Source organism: Lathyrus oleraceus, chromosome 5 (genome assembly GCF_024323335.1).
Source record: "Lathyrus oleraceus cultivar Zhongwan6 chromosome 5, CAAS_Psat_ZW6_1.0, whole genome shotgun sequence".
NCBI lineage: Eukaryota > Viridiplantae > Streptophyta > Magnoliopsida > Fabales > Fabaceae > Lathyrus > Lathyrus oleraceus.
In genome coordinates this window covers 341,646,883-341,661,344 of record NC_066583.1, presented here as the reverse complement: position 1 = coordinate 341,661,344, position 14,462 = coordinate 341,646,883, and positions in this window count along the sequence as shown.

Sequence of the window (14,462 nt, the reverse complement as noted above, 5' to 3'; positions counted from 1 at the left end):
AGAGAAGGAAATAGCAAAAAATGCCAAATAAAATTTCACAAATCATGCATCATGTTGTGAATCATCATGTAAAATTTCAGGGCAATTGGTCAAGTATTGAGCATTTCACACCAATTTGAATGAGGCATGGTACAAATGCATACATGTTCAAAGAATTCAGCACCATTTAATTTCCAAAAATGATAAAAATCCTAAAATCCACACCATAAAATTCTAGACATTCACATGAACAAGTAGAAAAAAGTTGGGAATTAATTGGATCATTATTCAATTTTTTATGAATTATTGAAGTTCATAAATTGGCCAACAGGCACGCACACATGGCGCTTGCATGGACAAAACCCTAAGAAAACCAACAGCAAATGGCACTGTTCATGGCGCGGCAAGGCACGGCGGTACAGGGAGGAAAACACCGTCTTCTTCATGAAGACGGTGGTTCAACAGTGTACGTGTTCAATTTTTTTTGCAGAAACAAGTGAAATTTATATCATTCGAAAGGTCATGGCAAGCACAATCCAAATCCAGGCTTAATTCAACATAATTCCTCCTAATCAATGCGAATCGAGGAAAAAACATTTGGATCTAACAAACTTCTATCAAGCATAACTCATGCAAAACTTAACCAAATTTCATGAAATTTGTACCAGATTAATCAGCAAGCAAAGATCTACAAGACTATGGCCATAAAATGGAGAAAAATGAAAGTCGAAACTCACCTTGTTTGAAGAGCAGTTGGCTAAAACAGTGTATCCAAGGCTTGGCAATGTCCAGTTTCACTTGCTTTGAGCTCCAAGGAAGTTTGATGCAAGAAATGGCTTGTGAGAAGACTTGAATCCAGCTTAATTTTGAGTTTCCAGTAACACCTTCAAGCTTGTGGTATGCACGAATTTGAGGTAAAATCCACCAAACACACGTTGAATCTTGCTCAACAACACTCCATGTTCATGATTATGCAAGAAAATTAGGGTTTATGTGTAAAATTTTGGAAAATCAATGAAGAGAAAATTGAGAGTGAAGAGGGATTTCTAGATCTGAAACTTTTTTGTCATGAGCAATACAGTTACCATCAAGCCTTTATACCATCTGTTAATTAATCTGAAAACATGATTAGGCCAAGGCTAATGGAGATTAGGAAGATACAAGGTGTATGCACAAATTACCATTTCACCTCATGCATGGAAATCCTACGTGAACAGTAACAAAAGAGGGCCCAAATTCACTCAAAATCAGCCCATGCACACATTGGAAATGGAATTATATTCATGTGATCAACCAATTTTGATTTTGGCAATTTCCCTTCAAAAATAGCATGCATGAGCAAATGGTTGTGTGAATGAATTTCATGTCATGTAATGAATGATTTGTAAAATATATGTCATGAGGAGCACAAAGCAAAAAGAGGCATTCAAATTGGAGTTTTGGTTCAAAAGATATGGCATTTTGAAGTTTCAATCACACTTGGCATTGATTTGATCATAACTCCTTAACCATTCATCATAAATTCATGATCTTGGACTTTTTGGAAATGGGAGAGAAAGATATTCAACTTTCATGTTGGACAAAATTTAATTTGAAGCTTCTTTGATGTTGGAAAGTTGAGTTGAAGTTGGTCTAAAACATGCCATTTTTGGAAACTTGAAATTACAGGTCATTTTCCATTTTCGGAAACTTTTGATCTGGCTCCAAATCCTTCAAGATAAGTGTTTGACATGATAAATAAACCTCTTTTGGACATGAATGAAGTGTCTCAAACCATTTCTCCACCTCCTAGCCCTCAGTTGGCCTTTAGTTGACTTTTATGGGCCCCAGATGACTTGGCAGTGCACTGATGACTTTGAGCCTCTAACACTTGGTCAAGTTGCTTCAAAATGATCCTTAGTTCATATAAGCTCTCTAGAATACTCATGTGGCCTCCATCTCAATGAAATGCTTGGTCTCTTGCACAGATGAATCTCCTTGATGCCAGCCTTGACTGATAAGATGCTATGTACTATGCAATGTTAATGCAATGTCAATGACCTAAAAATGAAATGAATGAATGAATGGGGGTGCAAATTTGAGGTGCTACACCTGCATTTTCGATTTCAATTTTTATTTAAAAATTTGTGTTGTCATGTTTCTATTGGCTGATTTGTTTGACTTGACTTCTGAGTTTAAGTCTATGTTGATCAACGCTCCATTTTGCATACCTATTTTAAGTTGCCAGATCAAAAAGGTTGTGGTTGCTCCATGTGTTAATTCCCATTGTGTTATGTTATTTATTTTTATGCTCACATTCTTCTACCATCCAAACATACTTGGCCCAATGGTAAGGGGCTTGTCTTATGACCCCAAGGCTAAGGATTTAACCCCTGGCGCCCCCTCTGTTCTTTTTCATGCTCTTCTCTTTTATATTTTCTTTTCTCATTTTATTTTCTCTATTTTATTCCACCCTTTACCATTTTAATTAATTTTTTTCCTTCTTATTTATTTTAGCAAAATATCTTATTAAATATAGTTTCATCAAATATTTTTATTGTTACCATTAATTAATTATTTCCATCATTTTAATTAGACCTTTATATCCTTGCTCCGGGTCATGGTTGATGATAATGTATTGGTCATTGGTAATTAGTCTTAGGGATGATTTAATCTTCAATATTTCAAACATGTTAATGAATGATCAATGGATCATTCTTGAAACTTTAAGGTGTTGAGAGATGGCCCCTAGTTTGATCATGTTTGTACTTTTTTGTGCATAAATCAGGCCTTTATTTTCTTGAGCTTTGCTTTTGATTCTAAATGAGTTATGTTGTATCCATTGATCACTAACCATTAACACTTGGATTTGGATGTCTATCTTGTACATTATTTAACTTTTAAACTTGTAATTATTTGGGTGATACAATCTTCCACTCTTCAAATCATCGATAGATTGAATTGAGGTCATTATAACTTTCCTTGATCCAAATCTATTGATAGATGATAATGGATCATATTCAATACCTTGTATTAATGATACGTTATCCCTCAATGCACCATATTTTGAGTCCTTTGACTTGTGGATAGATAATCCCTAGGTAGTTACCTTGTGCAATTTGATTACTAACTACTAAATTTCATTGCTAACCATTGATCTTATTGACCTAGTTTATCATTTATCATTTATCTTTCTTATCAATGTACTTTATTGTTATTTGTTATCAATCACCTATCCTCATACTTATCATCATTGTATATGTATATCTCATGCATGTTTACATCATTGTCATTGCATAATAAAAAAGAACAAAAACATGATAAACTCAAAAGACAAAAAAATGCACTCATTTGTGACCCATTGTTGAACTTAGAGGATTCATTAGGACCCTTGCATTGGACCTTTCACTAATTCTTGACCCCTTTCTCTAACTCGGATTTTCATCTGTAACTTGTAATTTTTTATTGTAAGAATGACATTCATGTCGCTTCCCTAGGGATACATGCTCTTAAGCCCATTATCCATTTGTTAGCATATGTAACTTTACACACACAAGGCTTTGTCTTGGGCTACCTTACAATGAAACCCTTTATTTCTCGCATTTGTTACCTTGTAAATATCCATGTACATCACCATTTCAAAATCAATAAGCAATAAACCGTTGATCCAACGTCAAGTGGCATTTTCTTAATCAAACTAAATAACACAACAAAAATACTATTAGAATTGTGCACCACTAGCTTTAAGTAGTGGGGAATGATTAATAATGGAGTTTTCCTACCTTTACTTTGAGTATTTTGGTCACAAGAGGCTTGGCATGTTTGTCTAAAATATTCGCCTCCGCCCGTAGTCTTTAGTGTAATTCTAATAAGAAACAATCTTTTCAAAAACCATAAAAATACACCAATCCTTATCCTTTATTATTTTTTCTTTTAGAAGGGTTTGATCAACTATTTTACCTTTCCTCATATAAGAATAAATAAAATTCGCTGGCGACTCTGTGTCACTCAGTTCAGTTTTTTTCACGGTAGCGACAAACCCATCTGATGTATTTTTTCAAAAATTCATATTTTTCTCAAGTCCTTTGAATTTCTTTTTGCCCTAAATCACCCATGCATATAAATACTTCATACATGTATCATTCTCTAGTAAGGTTTCTAGAGTGAGTAAAACCTACATGAATCCACGATTACAAAGCATTCTCGTCATCTTCAACTCCATCTATGCATACACATAATCATTTTTTGATTGGGTGCCATCTAGATTAGGGTTGATAACGCCCAACTAGGTTTGTTGTACCAAGAATATTGGGTTGAGAACTTTGAGGTATTCAAATTAGAAAACTGAGTTGGGGTTTTCCATCAAGATTGCTCAGGGTTTAAAGGTTTTGGACAAGATTGGGCAATTCAGATCTGATCGAGTGAAAGCCTTGGGACAAAGGGTGCCTTTCAAGGGAATAGCATGAGATGGTGGATCGTTTTGGAAAATATCGGGTTTCAACAAGTGTGCGCTTGGGATTAATTCGACTGGGTGAAAGCCTTGGGACAAGGAGTGCCTTGCAAGGAAGTAGCAATAATAGGTGAATTGAAGCGACAATGTTGGTTACTTGATCAATCTTTGATCAAGGGTTTTGGAGGTGGTATACTCAACATAAAACTTAGGGTTTGTAGAGTTCGATTTCTTCATCTCTTGTATACACACATTTTCCATGGGAAATCTGCACACGCTCTGTACTTTTTTGGATAGTACAGTGGCACCCAATAAACGTAATATGGGCCACACTTCCTTTTAACAACAACACCTTTCACTTCGATCCTAACATCTATTTTTCCTTTCTTGTAGGAGATGACTGACAGGGTCCTACACCATGCACTAAGCACCATCGCCGAAGGTATCGCTGAGAGGGGCCTCTCCAGGACCGCTCGACGGAGATACACGAGGCAGGTGCTCACTACGAACATCATATCCTCCGGTTTCTCTAAAAGCATCGCTGAAGCAACCGGGGCCAACATTGTTTTCTCTAAAAAAAGATGCCATGTGCATCAATCCGCATGAAGATGACCCCTTGGTCATCACTGTCTATCATGCCGACTAGGATATCAGGTGTGTCCTGATAAACCCCGGTAGCTCAATCGACGTCCTATTCTAGGATGCCTTCCAGAAGTTGCAACTAAACTTGGATGAAGTACATGAGTTCACAGGCTCCCTAACAAGATTATCAGAGGAGAAGATACAAATAATGGGTTATGTTACCCTAAAAACAACCTGCGGTGCGGGAGACGACACTAAAACCATCGACATCAAATACCTTACCTTAGACTCTACATCGCCTTACAACATCATCTTAGGGCGCCCGATGATGACCTGTTTCTTGCTATGCCAACTAACTAAGGAATTTGAAAATATGTGGCAAGTTCCACTAGTAATTTTCTTGCCATCAATTCCCTAAGAATGGTCGTATCCACCTGGAACTTAACCTTAAAATATCCACTCATAGATGGAAAGTGGACAACTTTTAGGGAGATCAACAAGCAGCTCGTGAATGTTATCTAAGTAGCCTGGAGACTGTAACACCCTAATCCCCAAATCAAATGAATAACCAAAATTCAACATAAATAAGGCATAAAATAAATAAAAAACGAATAAGCCATCCCTAGTGCTGCATATCAGAGCGACTCCTCTAAGAATCAAATATAAATAGCTAAAGAGGTATTGGCACCGTCCTCTAACTCAAGCAGATACTCTTGTACCTGATTGTATGTACTCTAGAGGAGAACATACGCCACAATAATAAAAGGGGTCAGAATACGCTCAAATGATATATCAGTGCAATACATAAAAAGGGTAGATCACAAACATCAACATCATTAAATCACCAACATGTCTACAATCATTCATTCATCATTAAGTACTCATACATAGTCAAATTAAACCCACTTCACAGATATTACACATCACATCATTAATATTAGCTCATTCACAATGCAAATATATATGCAATGTAAAATCACCTCAACTCTACATGCAAATATGTTACTGACTCATTGGACATAGAAGTATGTTACTAATACTTCCCATTGCTCTCGATCCCACAAATGCACTAGAGCACATCAAATTTTTATTGATTCCATCACTGAATAAGCAACGCTTTACCACTCTCATTATACGAAAGTAGGCTACTCGATTTCAATCCCACAAATGGATCAGTGAACATCAAAATTGTTACTAATTCCACCATTAAATTAGCAATGCTTCACTGATCCCACCATATGCATGAACTACTAATTCCCGACCCCATCATTGGACCAAAGCACACCATTAGACTGAAGTCCATACATCATGATGCATGACACATGCAATTATACGCCAAATAAGGCCATCAACACAATATACATGCACAACTCACAACATCAATTCATCATCATAAAACATCAGTTATGCATAGTATTAATTTATCAACAACATTCATCAACATTAGTTTACTAATGCATACCAACATTTACACAATCTTACAATTTAACAACAATTAATCACATACTCATTCGAAAACATTTAGAGCATATCGATTAATTCCCCAACATATCACACACCATGAAATAACACTGAAAATCTTAATCGGCGCATAAAAATTGACTGCCTAGACCATGACGGTCTGTTACAAGGCCATGACGGTCTGTTACAAGGTCATGACGATCGTCATGGGGATGACGACCAGCTTGTCATCCCTGTACTCCATCCATCACCATTCCCCCGTCCTTCATTCCTCAAAGGACATTGACGGGCGCCATTCAGTTGACGGGCATCCGCGTTTTTAACTTGCTAACGGGTTACCTGTCATTCAAGTGATGGTCGTCACCCCTATGCAGAATGCAAAAATGCATTTTCTTCCACTTAAGCTCATTTGAAGCTCCGATTCACACCTAGAACACCCAAATCGACCAGAAATGAATTATACATCAATTATAATACATGGACATGTTAATTTCACACAGATTCACCATTGATTTCACCAATTTATCATGAATTAAAGTCATACTCATGAAAACTAAAACACACCAACTAGCAACAATAATTGTAGATTTGACATACTTTCATCATGCATGAGATGGACATAATATAGTACACTAATTTTATATCACAATTAACATTCAAAACAAATTCATCAAAATATTGTTACAAACATACATAAACATCATCAATGGGGAAAAAGAGGGAAAACCTAGAGGAGGATTAAGGAGTCCTCACTACACTTTCATAAAATTAACACCCTTAATTAAGTAGTTCTCCCCCTTACCTCAGATTTCCGACAAAATTACTCTAGCAATGGATTCCTCTTTCTCTTCCTTAACCCTTGTTATTCCCCTCTATAAGCTCTTTTCTCAATTTTTCAAGTACTGCTCAACCTTATAAAACTCTCTAATCCCATCACGTAACACATATATTTAAGCTAATTTCATCTGTAAGACCCCAATTTTAACCCTAAGATCCCTCACTCTATCTCATCATATGCATTGGCTTTGGGATCACACCTTGGCATCCTCCTTACCCCTCATTCATTAGGTTTGCATTGGGAGAGATCACTGATCATATTTTATTATATCATACTTTGATTTTCATTGTTTACTAACCAAAATACCAAAAATATGTCTATGTATAACTTTGTTTCTTTTATAGGTAGTGTGTGCATTCACCAATGCCGTATGAAGCTCATATATAGGGTTTGATACCCTCAGTACAAGGATATCAATCAAGAGATGGTTAAAAATGGTTCTAGATATCATATATGGATCCCCATGTTCTTCATTTATCATTTAGACCAAGAAATTATCAAGAGTTTGAAGTTTGTTTTCCCCTAGAAACCCTAATTCATCTGGGTATCTTGTGTGACTTCCTCAGCAAGTTTCTTCAACATTTGATCAAATATTTCAAGGGATACTTCACATTACAATATTTTACACATATATGATCCTCCATGAGTCCCAAAGATCAAAATAACTTCAAGTTTGCAAGTAGGTTCAAGGTGGTTGACCAGAGAAAGTCAACTGGTCAAAATTGGGGTTCCCTAGACCCTATCTCCTACAGTTTTTGTCATATGAAAATGATTACAAGAGAAACGTTAATCCTTATGACATTACAAACAACATTCATGTTGAGGTAAAGATCTAGTCTTGCTTGGAAAGTCATTTTTTATGGTAAAAGATTATAGGTCATTTTGTTTGTGCCCTAGTTAGGAGGTCAATGTTTATGATATGAAGGCCATCCAAGTTTCATGATCCATTTCAAGATGTCCTATCCAAATTTTATTCTTTGATAAACTTCAAATTCAACTTGCAAGGGCATGTTCCAAGAGGAAACATTATAGGTCATTCTGGCCATTACCATTGAACATGCAATTTTCCTCAACTTCTAAAATGCATAATTCCTTCATGACAAATCCAAATGAAGTCAAATATGTCACCAAATTGAATAGGTTTGAAAGAGATACAAAGTTTATAGGGGAACTGTTTCCATTTGAAGCTCATAGCAAAAGTTATTCAAGGTGGAAGAAGTGGATATTTGACTTTGTACTCAGAAAAATTTCAATTATGTTTGATTTCTCAAACTTCCACCTCAAAATTTATCATGATCCAAGCTTTAAATGAAAAAGTGTTCAACATGAAAGTTGTTCCCCTTGATCTCACCTTTCCAAAAAGTCCAAAATCAATTCATTTAGACAAGGTTTGAATGACTTACGCATGGTTACTTTTCATGGTTCCATTTAGATGAATCTCATGATCACTTCTCAATTTCAAATGCATGGCTTCATGTTACACTTTCAGCATCGCTCATGATCATCTTTGAACCTTTTTACATCATCTCGTGGGTCTATCACATGCCCATACAAGCATGTACAGTTGAATTACTATTTTTGGCATTTGAATGGAAGTGTGTGAAAATCAATTGCCAAGCCTATAAATGCATTGCCTCCTGCTCAGAATTGAGGACACCTTGCCCAAGCCTTACTCCTGCAACCTTCCCATCTCCATTAAAGGATAATCTTGAAGGTTTTCATTTAAAAATCGAGTTTCAATTTCACTTATGTTTTGAAGTTGAAACTCCAAGAATCCAAATCATTTGAGCTCTCAATTCACCTCTTGCAATCAAGTGGAAGCAAGCCCAAACCAATTAAGATCCAGACCGAGCTTCATCACTACAAGCAGAAGGTGAAATTTGTCAAACATTCTCTCTTCAACTCTCTATAATTTCTCCATCATTTCAGTTAATTTTTGGTTGGCTGAAGTTCTCCCAATGTAGGCAACAAGATTGAGTTGCTTTGAGGTCAAATCGAAGCAACTCAGTTCATACTCCTCAATTTTCAAATCCACGTATCTTTCAATATATTGAGAATTAGAGAATTTTGAGGGCAGATTTGGATTCCTGATATTTTTCTCTTCAAATTAGGGTATTCACTTTTTATTTTAGTGAAGGATGTTGGTGGACCAGTCCGGTGAGGTCCACCAGAGAAGATGACCGAAGCCTTAGCTTCGATGGTGTGTTGGCATCCTCCCATCCCTTTGATCATGTTTAAATGTTTTAATCTCGTCCCTTGATATTGATTACCACTCCTGCAGCGCATTTGACTTGGTCTTTGGTGGACTTCATGTGCGTGGCCATCAGATCTGCCACCTCAATTAGTGAGGGATATCTGATGGCCCTAATTTTTTTGTATTTTCTGAATTTCCATTTAATCCACTCATTTGATTTAATTCATAGAAGTTTCATTTTTAATCCGAAAATCTTTAAATATTTTTCTCTTCCATATTCTGAATTAAAATTATTTTTTGGATTAATTTTGGCATTTTTCATGAATTAAATGTTTTGTTCATATTTTTAATTATTTAAAAATACTTTTGACTTTTTAAAAATAGTGAAAGTTTTTATCTAAGGTCCTTTGATCTTGTTTGACCTAGGATAAATCCCTTGGCCATTTATTTATTGTTTTGAAGGGATTTTAGGTTTTGGCCAAATTAAAATGTATTTTAATTCATTTTTAAATTGATTTTTAATTGATTAAATGTTTTAAAATATTGTTGAGCCATTGTTATGGTCTTGTGATGTTTGACTTTCTGTTTGGGCCTTGGTCATGGTTGATTTGGCCTTTGTTGGATCAAAACCATTAGATTTAGGGGATTGATGAAATGTACATTTCATTTCTCAAAATGAATGAATGGTTTTGATTTGATGAAATTCCTCTCATGATCAATTTGTGTTTCTACCTTCCCCTCCCTCTTCATATTCATCCCTATTCTTTCCCATTCCCTCATTGGACCAATGAAATCTCTAATGTTTAAGGGCTAATTGATTCATCAATGACTTTGTGTCAAATGAATCAATACAAGTGTGACTGAGATAGGTCCATCCTTTTTCATTTTTCTTTTAGTGTGTGGTATGTTTTAGGAGTTTGGTTCTTTTGTACCAAATCTCTAACAGGAATTAACACCTATAATTTTATTACCCGACCTCAGATAGTTGTGACTTTTACATAAGTCCAATTACGATTGCTTAACATAGAGCTAAATTTGACCCACAAGGCATAGAATTATAGTAAGTGAGATTGTAAGTCTCCCATTATTCATGGCATTGTGTGGAAACTTTACCTTTTTTCCTTTCATGGGAGCTAGTGGCATACGTTTTGAATTATCCAAGTTGGAGCCCTTCTCATGGAATATGTCTTGGTTCAAGGATTCATACTTGTGAACAAATGGTTGAGTATTCTCCAAAGAATGACTTAATCAATTAAAATCACCACTAACACTTGACTAACTTTTGACTACATTTATCTAACTCTTGTTAATATTGACTTACTTTCAAGTCATTTATTATGATGTAGTTTAAATTTCAGTCATTTATCATCCATTGCCATTTATATTCCATATAACTTGTTTATGTTTCAAGTCTTTTTTCACTTTGCTCATTTGAGCCATATCTTATGATTGTATATTTTGTTTGTGTATTTTGATTTTGTTTATGGTCATAGGACCTTAAAACACCTAATAACAACAAAAACTCTAAAAAACATTTGGTCGACTGTTGAACTTGATCTGAACTTCTGGACTAAGGATTAGGCAAACTTCGTTGTGCTAAGAGATCTTGGCTAATGCCAAAATTTTGAGACTGAGCTACCTTGAATTGAGTCTTCATGTGATGAAAGATTTGGGGATTTCTTGGATTCACCTGCTACTCTGGCTTTGTGCTTAATTGTTATTTTGATCTTGTGTCTGATGTTTCGTTCTAAGTTGATCAAGGGATACTTCATCTGATACATAGAAAGACAATGAAGATTATTAGCTATTGGAGTACTTGCTTGGATGTGGCTATCTTTATTTGATGCCTTGACATTCATGATGCTTTGATATTGCTTATTGCTTGATTAAAGTCCAAAGGAAAATGTGTTTCTATATGACATTCTTGCCTGTTGGATTGCCTTCATTGGTCAGATGTTTTCAACTCTTAACTTTTAAAGTGTGCTTAGGTTAGCCTCTTCATATCCTCCCATCTTCTTAAATTTTAAAACCTCTCCCTCTTTTAAAAAACCTTTATTTTCTTGGGATTTCAAACTCGAACATTATTTTAGTGATTAGAAACTTTGGCCTTATGCCATTGAATTTTCAAACTTTTCCTTAATCAAACTTGTAAATAAACTTAACGATATTGACTTAAATTTCAAAAGACAAAAAGAACTAATAACTTCATTCAAAATTTTGGCCCTTTGTGCCTTTTCTTAATTAATTTTTGTTAAAATCAATTCACTAAATTATTTGAAATTTTTACCATGAACTACGGGGTTTTGATCCCTCATTTTTATGTTGGTACGTAGGTATAAGACCGAAGGTATTGTCAAACAAAAATATAAAGTCAATAAATTCTTTTCGCATCCCCACCCTCTATTTTATCAAACATCTTTTGTACCAAAAATATATGCACACATAAAAAAGGGCTCTCTAGGAGTACCTAGGACACTTTGGGTGCTAACACCTTCCCTCTGTGTAACCAACCCCCTTACCTGTAATCTCTTGCATTTTATTAGTTTTGATTTGAAAACTTCTTATCTTTGGGTTTTGTTCGTACTTTTCCCTTTTCTTTTGGAAACAATAAAAGCGCGGTGGCCACTCTGCTTTTATTGAAGTTAAGCTTATCCATAGCTTGATGGTCATGAATTTACCACTACAGAAATTAAGTGGCGACTCTGCTGGGGAAAAGTCCTCAGTGGGTTTAGCCTACTTTTTTTATGTGTATATATTTGTATATTTTATGTTTGTATATATTGTTTGTGTGATATAATTTATCTGTTGTGCTTGGTGATCTTTGTGTGGTGAGATAAGTTCTAACCCAAACTTGAGTGCAATTAAGATAGGAGGATGGTATAGTCATGTTCAACTTGTGTGGAGTAGTCCTTAACAAGTTGGCTTGAGACCCATCTACTAAGTGGAGACCTCTTTAGAGTTACTAATGTCACACAAGTTACTTGTGGATAGGTATTACTTTATCTGATTTGGGGTCCGAGAAGCTGAACACCGTAGAACATTTAACTCAACTTGGCCTATTTAGGACGTGGTGCGGAGACTCTTCAAGTGTAGACTTGATAACAGTTGTTACGTGATACTACACTCATACAAGTTTCTCTTAAGAATATTATGGGTTGATGAGTCAATCATCCTAACCTATAATTTTCGATAGACGGGATCAGGACTCTGGGAACTTTTTAGAACATGATCTACAGGTTTTTATCCTTAGTACACTCCTTTGGAACAGTTCTCAACCTGACTCCATGCTCGTGACTCACAATAAACCATTTGATTCTCGGTTGATATGATCAAGTCTCATCAATATCAATGGAACTTAGGTGTTGATAAGGTGAAAACCATAATCCACCAAAATGGATGATTGATGATGACTTGATCTATCCGTTGACCTTTGTTTGTCTTTGCCTTGTGTGTGATCCCTTGTTTGTGATTGTTGCATTCATGAATTCATGCGCAACATAATATTCATCACCAAAAAAGTAAATTTCAAGGAACTAAGGTCTTATTTGCAAATATTTTCAGACCATGGATTGTGAACAAAGGAACACTAAGAAGTACAATTTCAGATGTCCTAATTTGAAAGATCTAAGGAAGTTGTCATCCTTTGTAATAGATCCTTTGGATTTTAAGCAACATCATGGGAAACTCCTGTCCGTGTTATCTACTGATGTAGTTGAAGGACTTATGAGTGTTTTGGTGCAGTTTTATGACACTCTCTACTGGTGCTTCACTTTTTCGGATTATCAACTTGTTCCTACGTTAGAGGAGTATGCCCATCTCTTGGGAATATATGTATCTGACAAGGTACCTTTAAGTGGATTAGAGGAGATTCCTAGATCTCATATCATAGTCGAAGCTCTTCATCTGATGAAATCTGAGATCGATGCTTACTTGGTGAAGAAAGGAGGTAACCTTGGATTGACTTCTGAGTTCCTCTTTGGTAGAGCTACTGTTTTTGCTCAAGTCGGTAGTATGGATGCTTTTGAAGCCATTTTTGTAGTGCTCATCTATGGTCTAGCTTTATTCCCTAACATTAACGACTTTGTTGATGTTAACTCCATTACAATCTTCTTGATTGGGAATCCTATTCCGACCCTATTGGGTGACATGTATTTCTCTTTGCATCTGAGTAATTCTAAAGGTGGTGGGACTATTGTATGATGTGTTCCTCTTCTATACAAGTGGTTTATTTTGGACTTGCCTCAGATGCATGCTTTTTGGGAGAACAAGCAATGTCTATGGTGGTCCCAGAGACTTATGTCTCTCATTAATGATGATATTATTTGGTATGATTTTGCATTGAGTAGCTTGAATATTATTGATAGTTATGATAAGTTCTCTAATGTTCGTCTCAATGGTACACAAGGAGGAATCAACTACAACCCTACTTTGGCTCGATGCCAACTTGAGAGATAAACCTAATAACACTCAATTAGAGGGTTTATTCTATCAAGAGGGTAAGGATCCTCAACTTTTGAAAAAAAGGATGGCGCATGCTTGGCATAATGTGCATAGGAAAGGAAGATCCGAGCTTGGTCCATGCAACTGTGTAGCTTTGGAAGCTTACACTATTTGGGTGAAGAAGGGAGCTTTGGAGATGAAGATGCAGTACGCTTGTTAAAGACCTGTGTCTTTGGTTGTGGATGAGCCATCAACTCTACCTAGCCAAGATGCAGAGGAGTTGGAAGACGCACTCACCAAGATGAAGTAAGAGAAAGATATGTGGGAAAAACGGTTCCATGCTTTGAGCCGAAAGCATGAAGAATTGCAGCTTGAGTCGAAAGAAAAAAAATGCACTTATTAAGATTCTTGAAGACCGTGCAGTGAAGAGACAGAGAGAGCCAGAGGTTCTATATTCGTCTAGCATGCCTCATCGTTCCGGTGCTTGGAAGAAGATTATTAATTAGCTAGTCCTCGAAAAGGCTCAAATGAAGACATCC